This window comes from Pelophylax lessonae, assembly GCF_965119305.1.
Source record: "Pelophylax lessonae genome assembly, chromosome: 2".
Classification (NCBI taxonomy): domain Eukaryota; kingdom Metazoa; phylum Chordata; class Amphibia; order Anura; family Ranidae; genus Pelophylax; species Pelophylax lessonae.
This window is the reverse complement of record NC_138769.1, coordinates 227954792-227967414: the sequence shown is the minus strand read 5'-3', so window position 1 is coordinate 227967414 and position 12623 is coordinate 227954792.

The window sequence follows — 12623 nt, the reverse complement described above, 5'->3', positions numbered from 1 at the left end:
GTTTTTGAACTGGTTGTGATATTTTAATATATGGATTTTTAACCGCTTGCCGACCGCCGCACGACTATTTACGTTGGCAGTCAGCCCCTCACAGGCAAAGCAACGTAGGGCTACGTCGCTAGCCTGTGAGGCTCTAGGGAGTGAGCGTGCGCCGCCAGGTGCGCTCCCACGCGGTCACGGACCCCCCCACGCGTGTGTCCAGCGGACCCGTTGTCCACCGAGCACTCACGATCGTCCGTTAGAGCGGGAGAAAGGCAGGCGGCTAATGTAAACACAGCCGCCTGTCAGTCTCCCCTGTGTAAGAATGGAGATCAGACGGTTCTACTATGTAGGACCTTTGATCTCTGTTCTTACACTAGTAGCCACAGCCAATCACAGTTAGAAACACGCCCCTAGGGCACACTTAACCCCTCCCTCTCCAATACAGTTAACTCCTTCACTGCCAGTGTCATTTTTACAGTAACAGTGCATATGTATAGCACTGATTACTGCAGTAATGTCACTGGTAACCCCAAAAGTGTAAAAAATGTCAGTCAAGGGTCCGATCTGTCCGCCGCAATGTCGCAGTCCCGCAAAAAAAAAATCGCAGATCGCCGCCATTACTCGTTAAAAAAAAAACAACAAAAATGACAAAAATCTTTCCCTTTGCTAGTAAACGCGATAAATTTTGCGCAAACCAATCAAAATACGCTTTTTGCAATTTTTTTTACCAAACATATGTAGCATAAAACAAATTGGCCGAAAATGTTAAAAAATTTTAATTTTTACATTTTTTTGGGGAATTTCATATAAAAAAAATGTGAAAAATATTGTTGTTTTTGCAAAATTGACGCTCTTTTTTTGTTTATAGCGCATGATCAAAAAATCGCACAGGTGATCAAATACCACCAAAAGAAAGCTCTGTTTGTGGGAAAAAAAGGACGTCAAGTTCGTTTGGGTACAGCGTCGCACGACCGCGCAATTGTCTGTTAAAGTCACGCAGTGCCGAATCACAAAATAGGCCCTGGTCAGGAAGGGGGTAAAATCTTCCGGGGCTTAAGTGGTTAAGTATAAAAAATCGTGATAGTTTCAACACACATATTGTTCCTTTAATTATTGAAAATGGCAAGCAGTTTTATTTGTATTGCTAATTTGACACACAGCGGGAACAACAACCTCATGTCAGATGAAGGGAAATTGTTTATTTTCCATCACTGGGGCTCCAATGGCGGGTGTGTCACTTCCTGTTCTTCCTCAATAAATTGTTGGTGAGAGATGTCACTCGCTAGCCTTCATCCCAGTTGATGCCTTCTGAGAGGAAACACGTTGGATTGGAGCTAGCAAAGTGACGTCAACTAGTGCAGACTGCACTGTTTCTTATGCATTAATGCTCTATGAGCATCTTCCATTATCTTTTATAACCACATGATGTTATTAACAAGATTAAAGAGCAGCATAAGCCTGGATACATTCCCTGGAGCTGGCTGACCACTAGGGTTGCCACCTCATCCCTTAAGGGCTCTTTCACACGGGCGTACCGTATGTCATTTTTTCATCCCATCCGTTTGCGGATGAAAAACGGACATAATGTATCTCTATGTAAATACGGATGTCAGAGGATGATCATCCTCTGACATCCGTTTTTTGTCAGTTCAGTTCAGTTCAGTTTTTTTGAACGGAGGAGAACCCTATTTTTTCTTCCTTTCAAAAAACGGAACTGAAGCAAAAACGGATGTCAGCGGTGTCATCTGCAGACATCCGTTTTTACATAGACATGCATTATGTCAGTTTTTCATCCGCAAACGGATGGGATGAAAAACGGACATACGGACCGGATGACACAAGTGTCATCCATGTCCGTTACAAAAAAAAAGGACCTGATCGGGCAAAAAAAAGGAACGCCCGTGTGAAAGAGCCCTTAATCCAGGACACCAATTAGTTATACAGGTTCTGAGGTTAATAAAATGCACTTAAGGCACTAAGTGAGTTTAATTACCACCTTAATCAGCCACAGAACCTGTGTAATATTTGTCCTGGTTGAAAGGGATGAGGTGTTAACCCTATTGATCACTTGTCTTCAGAGGCGCTTCCACCCACACGCATATGATCTCTTGGTGGGATCATTTGATTTGGTAAGTGGTCAATTTTCACTATTTTAAGCTGCACTACAAACAGTTTGCTGTATTTGCATGTGGGAAAGTTGGAGCGTCCTCTTTTCACTAAACACATTGAATTGTGGAGCACTGGACTATTTATGAACTTTTTGCACGATTTATTATTTGTCATTTTTTGTGAACAGATTGTAACTACTTATTCACAAAAAAATGTTATTGATGTAATTTACTTGTTACAACGTTCTATGCACATTTCACTTTTCTAGTAACACTTTGCCATTTGAACATTCACTATTGTTTGACTTTGCTTATTGCCCATTGTTTATTGCATCTGTTACCTAATCACTTTTAGGATAATATCTCAGTCAAAAACAGTGCATCCTATTTATTTTACAATGTCTTTTTTTCTCTTCACTATTCAAGGAGTGTTTGATTGCAGCAGTTTTCTGATTTCACATATTTTCAGCTGAGCGCACATTTTTGTATTGTTTAGTTACTTTGACCTCATGGCTTTTGCTATGATACAGTATGCATTGTCATCTGCGAGGCCTTTTATAGATAGGTGTGTGCCTTTCCAAATCATTTCCAATTAATTTCCGTAAATTAGGACAGGTGGACTCTAATTAAGGTCTAGAAATATCTCAGCAACGATCAAGAGAAATGGGAGGCACCAAGCTAAATATCAAATGTTTGTTGCAAAGGGTTTGAATATTTATGTTAATGTAATATTTCAGTTTTTTCCTTTTCAAACATTTGCAAACATTTCTAAAATTCTGTTTTCACTTTGTCATTATGGGGTAATGAGTGTAAATTAATGAGGGAAAAAAAATCAATTTAAACAACTGTAGTATCAGGCTGCAACATAACAAATTTAAACCCTGAAGGGGATCTGAATACTTTACAAATGCAGTGTACATAGGTAATAAGTTTAGAGGTAGTTGATTCAGAGAATATCTGATTTTTTCCCCCCCACTAGAGTGAATTGGATCATGCAGGCTTTGTTTTGTTTTTTTTTGTTTTTTTGCCTTTCTCTGTATCAACTGTGTATTTGAAAGTGTTCTATTAGTTTTTTTTTTTTTTGAACTAGATATAGTGTCTTTTTTTTTTTTGCTTTGATTAACTGTGTAGCTCTGTAAAAAAAAAAAAAAAAAAAAAAAAAAAGAAGGCTCAGCCCCCTAGGACTCAAAGTGTGCACAAAAACATGGCCTTGCAAGAGTTAAATGATAAAGCCCAAGAAGTTTCAATTTGAAAAACAAACTGTAAATCATAATGAAATACTTTAGCTTATGCATGCTGATTTGGTAAAATGTTATGTTATATTTTTATATTTTACTGAATTAAAAACAAAATGAGAGGCCACATTGTTTAAAACAGTTGCCAGATGGATTTGTCAATTAGGCACATGGCAGCAAGCTGGTATAAGAAAAGAAATGCATTAGGTCTTTGCAACTATGCTGGAAAGCCTGCCCATTTTCCTTGGATTGTATGTGTGTTTGTTTTTTTGGCATTATGCATTCAGTTTGCATCTGAAAATATGCGATGAATGCTGTCAAAGCTGTTACAATCTAATGGAAAACAGATATCAATGTGCAGTTATTACTGTGTGCTATAAAGTGTTCATTGTTGTTTCCATGAGTAGCAAAACAAATTGATGACTTTTCCTCATGACAATCTCAGAACTAAAAAAAAAAATTGTTGAATTTGGCAGAAATGAGTATATAATTAAATCACTTTATTACTATTTGTATAAATGGATTCATTTAACAAACACTTTCTCATCCAAGTGCAGCACAACATTAACAGTTGTAATTGTAATTATGAAGCTTTGTTGGCTATTCCTCAATTCACTTACTTTTTCATAAACAGAAGTCATTGCCTTACTGCTGTTATTTTACTGTTTTCCTGGGGTGACTATACACAGCCTAATTCTTCCCAGAAATTTGAAGATTAGGTCATGGGGCAAAAACAAGTGTTCAAACTAGTCAGAAAAATAGGTCCAATGATTGCAGGCCTACTGTGCTGTCTACAACCGGACCAGTAAAAATCTAGTAACATGTTGCCTGAGTGCTAACGTCCCATAGACTTGAATAGGATGTTGCTTCTGCAGTGCAAATACATCCTTTTCAAGTCTATAGATCTTTAGTTCATAGAAAGAGGAATCTAGATTTTTTTTTACCATCAGGGCTTTAGACTGCATAAGAGGCTGCAGCCATCAAGGGGAGCAAGTAAGGACCTGCAATCAGATTTTTTTTTTTTTTTAGTCATCTGTGTCTATTTTCTTTTACTACCTGTCCTGTAGACACAACAAGAAGTGATAGGGAATCTCTCCCTTATTAGAAAGCTGGAAACATGGTCTCAATTGGAAGACATCTACTCTATTACCTTACTAACAGTGTTCACCAGGATAAATAAATCTGTTGTGTTCACCAGGATAAATAGGATCTCTAGCAGTAACCCAAGTATACCACTCAATGCAAAATAAACAATGCTGTCAAAAATTAAAAAGATATGCACCTGTCAAACAGGTGTACAAAAATTGGTCTTTGGGTGTCTGTGGCACCTTCACACCGTAACCCTATAAAGGTACTCAATACTAATAATAATAATGATTAAAGCAAGAATTGGCCTTGCTGTCAAAAATTGAAATTATTTGCACCTGTCAAACAGGTGATGAAAAATTGGTCTTCTTCTTCCAGGTGAAATGAACACCCACAACACAAGGCAGCCTAGAAGTCCTGCAGAGATTTTACATCCCAAAAACACTAAATCAGTGACATTGGCATTAGGGGCTTCATGGCTCCTGGTAATTCAGGACTGATTCATTTTGCTAAACGTCACCCGGTCCACGGAGTGTGTGGACAGATGTGCTCTATTATCAGTAACAAAACCTCCAGCAGCCCTGAATGCCTGTTCGGAAAGCACACTGGATGCAGGGTAGCCCAGCAGCTCAATTGCATACTGGGCAAATTCTGGCCAGTTTTCTGTTCTCATGACCCAGTAACTCAGTGGATCGTCAACTGGAAAGCTTTCCATCTCTGTTTTTGCCCCTAGATAATCATCCACCATATGATGCAGACGTTGCCAATGCGATGTGGAAGCTGAGAGCCCTGGGCAGAGAGGATTAAAAAATTCTGAAATGCATCACTTAGGCGGCCTTCTACTCCACCGCTCCTCTCTTGACTAACAGAAACCTCAAAAGGATGTTTTTAACGACACTGTAACCTACCAGAGTCTGAAAAAGCATTAGATAAACTTCTCTTTAAAGTGTCCTCCAGAGATTTCATCTTCTGCACCCTCTGTGGGGACGGAATGAGTTCTGAGATTTTCCCTTTTAACGGTGGTCAAGGAGGGCTTCCAACCAATAGTGATCCCTCTCTTTGTTGCCATGTATTATTGGGTCCTTTCACAGGCTTTAAAGCATGAGGGAGCCCATGCACCGCAAGTTTGCGGAGGGGTGAGAAGCAGACTCCTCAGGGTCACTTAAGATTATAGTGTCTGGAACTGCCTCCTCTCAGCTACGTAGTACTCCTAAGTAGTGTTGAGCGAACACGGACTGTATTATTCGTGTTCGTACCGAATAATTGGATTTTTTGTACCCGAACACGGACACGGACACTTTACTGTATGTTCGGGTAAAAATCCGTGTTCGGTCGTTTTATTTCCGGGTTTTGCATGCTTTGGCGCTCTTTTCATGGTGGGCTTTCAACAGCCAATCAACAATCGTTTAACTGGTGTGCCTTAAGCCATCCCAGCCATGCCTGCAAATGTCTCAGTAGCTGTGATTGGCCGTCTGAAGCATGTGACCAAGTCTTTATAAGTTCCAGGCAGCCGCAGCGTCTTCATTCTGCTGCTTAGATCAGGGACAGAGCACACATCAACGTGCTGGCTGCTGATTAGGGAAAGACAGGCAGGAAAAAAACATTTGTGTCCGGATAGAATTGAGGGACAGGTCGGAGTGTTTAGGCAGGGCGAGTTGTAGGCATTTTAGGGATAGAGTCTGCAGAATTATAGGGTCAGTGTCTTCTACAAACTACAATCGATATTGCTGTGTGGGGGGTGGGGTCTGCACTCAATCCTGATCTACGTCTCTTCTCAATCCTGTTAGGGAGAGGCTGCTGCTGAATTTTAGGGTCAGAGTGTTCTACAAACTACAATCGATATTGCTGTGTGGGGTCTGCACTTAGTCCCGATCTACGATCTCTTCTCAATCCTGTTAGGGAGAGGCTGCTGCTGAATTTTAGGGAAACTGTGTTCTACAAACTACAATCGATATTGCTGTGTGGTGTGGGATAGGAGATAGGCAGGTGTCAGTGATCCACATCCATTTTTCTGTGTGTGAGCTGCAGTGAACACAATCTTTTTGGGCTGCAGTGAACAACGTCCTTTTTGGGGTGCAGTGAACAAAATCTTTTTGGGATGCAGTGAACAAAATCCTTTTTGGGGTGCAGTGAACAACATCCTTTTTGGGGTGCAGTGAACACAATCTTTTTGGGGTGCAGTGAACAAAATCCTTTGTGGGGTGCAGTGAACACAATCTTTGTGGGGTGCAGTGAACACAATCTTTTTGGGGTGCAGTGAACAAAATCCTTTTTGGGGTGCAGTGAACACAATCTTTGTGGGGTGCAGTGAACACAATCTTTTTGGGTTGGAGTGAACAAAATCCTTTTTGGGGTGCAGTGAACAACATCCTTTTTGGGGTGCAGTGAACAAAATCCTTTTTGGGGTGCAGTGAACACAATCTTTTTGGGGTGCAGTGAACAAAATCCTTTGTGGGGTGCAGTGAACACAATCTTTGTGGGGTGCAGTGAACACAATCTTTTTGGGGTGCAGTGAACAAAATCCTTTTTGGGGTGCAGTGAACAACATCCTTTTTGGGGTGCAGTGAACAAAATCCTTTTTGGGGTGCAGTGAACACAATCTTTTTGGGGTGCAGTGAACAAAATCCTTTGTGGGGTGCAGTGAACAGAATCTTTGTGGGGTACAGTGAACAGAATCTTTGTGGGGTGAAGTGAACACAATCTTTGGGGGGTACAGTGAACACAATCTTTTTGGGGTGCAGTGAACAAAATCCTTTTTGGGGTGCAGTGAACACAATCTTTGTGGGGTGCAGTGAACACAATCTTTTTGGGGTGGAGTGAACAAAATCCTTTTTGGGGTGCAGTGAACAAAATCCTTTTTGGGGTGCAGTGAACACAATCTTTTTGGGGTGCAGTGAACAAAATCCTTTGTGGGGTGCAGTGAACACAATCTTTGTGGGGTGCAGTGAACACAATCTTTTTGGGGTACAGTGAACAAAATCCTTTTTGGGGTGCAGTGAACAACATCCTTTTTGGGGTGCAGTGAACAAAATCCTTTTTGGGGTGCAGTGAACACAATCTTTTTGGGGTGCAGTGAACAAAATCCTTTGTGGGGTGCAGTGAACACAATCTATGTGGGGTACAGTGAACAGAATCTTTGTGGGGTGCAGTGAACACAATCTTTGGGGGGTACAGTGAACACAATCTTTTTGGGGTGCAGTGAACAAAATCCTTTGTGGGGTGCAGTGAACACAATCTTTGGGGGGTACAGTGAACACAATCTTTTTGGGGTGCAGTGAACAAAATCCTTTGTGGGGTGCAGTGAACACAATCTTTGTGGGGTGCAGTGAACACAATCTTTTTGGGGTGCAGTGAACAAAATCCTTTTTGAGGTGCAGTGAACAAAATCCTTTTTGAGGTGCAGTGAACAAAATCCTTTTTGGGGTGCAGTGAACACTATCTTTTTGGGGTGCAGTGAACAAAATCCTTTGTGGGGTGCAGTGAACACAATCTTTGTGGGGTGCAGTGAACACAATCTTTTTGGGGTGCAGTGAACAAAATCCTTTTTGAGGTGCAGTGAACAACATCCTTTTTGGGGTGCAGTGAACACTATCTTTTTGGGGTGCAGTGAACAAAATCCTTTGTGGGGTGCAGTGAACACAATCTTTGGGGGGTACAGTGAACAAAATCCTTTGTGGGGTACAGTGAACAAAATCCTTTGTGGGGTACAGTGAACACAATCCTTGTGGGGTGCAGTGAACAAAATCCTTTTTGGGGTGCAGTGAACAAAATCCTTTTTGGGGTGCAGTGAACAACATCCTTTTTGGGGTGCAGTGAACAAAATCCTTTTTGGGGTGCAGTGAACACAATCTTTTTGGGGTGCAGTGAACAAAATCCTTTGTGGGGTGCAGTGAACACAATCTATGTGGGGTACAGTGAACAGAATCTTTGTGGGGTGCAGTGAACACAATCTTTGGGGGGTACAGTGAACACAATCTTTTTGGGGTGCAGTGAACAAAATCCTTTGTGGGGTGCAGTGAACACAATCTTTGGGGGGTACAGTGAACACAATCTTTTTGGGGTGCAGTGAACAAAATCCTTTGTGGGGTGCAGTGAACACAATCTTTGTGGGGTGCAGTGAACACAATCTTTTTGGGGTGCAGTGAACAAAATCCTTTTTGGGGTGCAGTGAACAACATCCTTTTTGGAGTGCAGTGAACACAATCTTTTTGGGGTGCAGTGAACAAAATCCTTTGTGGGGTGCAGTGAACACAATCTTTGTGGGGTACAGGGAACAGAATCTTTGTGGGGTGCAGTGAACACAATCTTTGGGGGGTACAGTGAACACAATCTTTTTGGGGTGCAGTGAACAAAATCCTTTTAGGGTGCAGTGAACACAATCTTTGTGGGGTGCAGTGAACAAAATCCTTTTTGAGGTGCAGTGAACACAATCTTTGTGGGGTGCAGTGAACACAATCTTTGTGGGGTACAGTGAACACAATCTCATACTTCTGAAGATTTGAGGGTGCTGCCTGTTCCATACTCCTCCTCCTACTGCTCAACCATCCTTTTAGGGGTACAAACAATAGTAATTGGGGCCTAGTGTGGTGGTGTACGTGTGAGATACATACACTTTCTTTTTGATCATATTTTCTATTCCACTATTCAATTAAAACCTTTGGGGATCAATTAAATTGCGTGATAGTCTGTGTCGGTACGTGTGAGATCCACCTTTCCAAGTTTTTGGGGTTCATCTCATACTTCTGAAGATTTGAGGGTGCTGCCTGTTCCATACTCCTCCTCCTACTGCTCAACCATCCTTTTAGGGGTACAAACAATAGTAATTGGGGCCTAGTGTGGTGGTGTACGTGTGAGATACATACACTTTCTTTTTGATCATATTTTCTATTCCGCTATTCAATTAAATCCTTTGGGGATCAATTAAATTGCGTGATAGTCTGTGTCGGTACGTGTGAGATCCACCTTTCCAGGTTTTTGGGGTTCATCTCATACTTCTGAAGATTTGAGGGTGCTGCCTGTTCCATACTCCTCCTCCTACTGCTCAACCATCCTTTTAGGGGTACAAACAATAGTAATTGGGGCCTAGTGTGGTGGTGTACGTGTGAGATACATACACTTTCTTTTTGATCATATTTTCTATTCCGCTATTCAATTAAAACCTTTGGGGATCAATTAAATTGCGTGATAGTCTGTGTCGGTACGTGTGAGATCCACCTTTCCAAGTTTTTGGGGTTCATCTCATACTTCTGAAGATTTGAGGGTGCTGCCTGTTCCATACTCCTCCTCCTACTCCTCAACCATCCTTTTAGGGGTACAAACAATAGTAATTGGGGCCTAGTGCGGTGGTGTACGTGTGAGATACATACACTTTATTTTTGATCATATTTTCTATTCCGCTATTCAATTAAAACCTTTGGGGATCAATTAAATTGCGTGATAGTCTGTGTCGGTACGTGTGAGATCCACCTTTCCAAGTTTTTGAGGTTCATCTCATACTTCTGAAGATTTGAGGGTGCTGTCTGTTCCATACTCCTCCTACTCCTCATCCATCCTTTTAGGGGTAGAAACAATAGTAATTGGGGCCTAGTGTGGTTTTGTACGTGCGAGATACATACACTTTTTTGGATCATATTTCCTATTCCGCTATTCAATAAAAACCTTTCTAGGGCAAGATCTTAAATTACAGAAATATGAGGAGACCGTCAAATAAGGGCCGTGGCCTGGGTCGTGGTGCTGCTGGTAGAGCTCCTGTTGCAAGGAGAGGACGTGGTCGATCTGTGCCAGCTACACGCACAAGTGAAACACCTTCCTCAAGTGTGAGTAGGCGACAACCTGCATCAGTATTTGGTAGGGCATCATACGCCCCTAGAAGTGATGAGGCCAGAACAAGTGGAGGCGATAGTAGATTGGTTTGCTGCTGACAGTGCCTCCAGTTCCTTCACATTGTCTCCCACCCAGTCTACTGCAGAAAGGTCACAGTTGGCACCTGCAGCCGATGTCCAACCGTCTTTCACCTCACCCCCTTGCAAATCAGGCAAGCAGTCTGAGCCCCAAGCCATACAGCAGTCTCTTCTTCTTTTTGATGACTCTGTCAGCAGGGTTTCCCAGGGCTATCCACCTAGCCCTGCCCCAGAAGTGGAAGAGATTGAGTGCAGCGATGCCCAACCACTTATTTCTCAAGATGAGTACATGCAAGGATCATCGCAGCACGTCTCCGATGATGACGAAACGCAGGTGCCAACTGCTGCGGCATTCAGCATTGTGGAGACCGACAAGGAGGGCAGGGGTGAAGACTGGGTGGAAGATGATGTGGAGGACGATGAGGTCCTCGACCCCACATGGAATGAACGTCATGCAGGTTACCTGAGTAGTTTGGAGGAAGAGGCGGTGGTCGCACAGAGCCACCAGCACAGCAGAAGAGGGAGCAGGGTGCAGAAGCGGAGCGGCCGTGCCCTAGACACTACGCCCGCTACTGCCCAACGCAGCAAGGGAACGAGCGCACCAAAGTCAGCTCAAAGGAGTTCTCTAGCGTGGAAGTTCTTTAGAAAATGTGCTGATGACAGGACACGAGTGGTTTGCACCCTGTGCAATCAGAGCTTGAAGCGAGGCATAAACCTTCTCAACCTGAGCACAACCTGCATGATCAGGCATCTAAGTGCAAAGCACGAGCTGCAGTGGAGTACACACCTTCAAAACCAAGAAACGTCTCTGGCTCATCCTGCTTCCTCTTCTGCTGCAGTCTCGGCCGCTCCAGCCACATCTGTAGTGATACCGGCACCTGCCACCCCGCAAACAGACGATCTGTCAGCAACACCACCACCTGGGTCACCAACAACCATCTCCACAATGTCCCGTGGAAGCGTTCAGCTTTCCATCTCCCAAACACTTGAGAGGAAGAGGAAGTACCCCCCTACCCACCCGCGATCCCTGGCCCTGAATGCCAGCATTTCAAAATTATTGGCCTTTGAAATGCTGTCATTCCGTCTGGTGGAGACGCACAGTTTTAAAAACCTTATGTCGGTGGCTGTCCCACAGTACGTCGTGCCCAGCCGCCACTACTTTTCCAGGCAAGCCATCCCTTCCCTGCACAACCAAGTGGGGGAAAAAATCAGGTGTGCACTGCGCAACGCCATCTGTGCCAAGGTCCACCTAACTACCGATACGTGGACCAGTAAGCACGGTCAGGGGCGTTGTATCTCCCTAACGGCACACTGGGTAAATGCAGTGGCGGATGGGCCTGAGGCGGATAGCAATTTGGCGCATGTCCTTCCACCACCGAGGATTGCAGGGCGCTTCAGTTTGCCTCCTGTTCCTAACTCCTCCTACTCCGCTTCCTCATCCTCTACCGCCTCCTCATCCGGACAGCGTAACACCTTCACCACCAACTTCAGCACGGCCAGGGGTAAACGACAGCAGGCAGTTTTACAACTTTCCTGTTTGGGGGACAAACCACACACAGCGCAGGAGTTGTGGAGGAGCATGGAACAGCAGACAAATGAGTGGTTGCTGCCAGCGAGCCTCAAGCCCGGCCTGGTGGTGTGCGATAACGGGAGAAATCTCATAGCAGCTCTGGGCCTAGCCGGTTTGACGCACATCCCTTGCCTGGTGCATGTGCTGAATTTGGTGGTGCAGAGGTTCCTTAAAAACTACCCCGATTTGTCAGAGCTGCTGCAGAAAGTGCAGGCCGTTTGTGCGCACTTTCGGCGTTCTCACCCTGCTGCTGCTCGCCTGGCAGTGCTGCAGCGTAACTTCGGCCTTCCCGCTCACCGCCTCATATGTGACGTGCCCACAAGGTGGAACTCCACCTTGCACATGCTGGAAAGACTGTGCGAGCAGCAGCAGGCCATAGTGGAGTTTCAGCTGCAGCACGCACGCGTGAGTCGCTCTGCGGAACAGCACCACTTCACCACCAATAACTGGGCCTCCATGCGAGACCTGTGTGCCTTGTTGCGCTGTTTTGAGTACTCCACCAACATGGCCAGTGGCAATGACGCCGTTCTCAGCTTAACTATCCCACTTCTATGCCTCCTTGAAAAAACAATTCGGGCGATGATGGAAGAGGATGTGGCACAGGATGAGGAGGAGGAGGAGGATGAAGAGGTAACATTTCCAAGGCTTTCAGGGCAGTCATTCGCAAGGGGCTCCGAGGGTGGGTTCCTGCACACACAAACGCCAGGGACACAATTGTCCAGCAGGGGCACAGTTCTGGAGG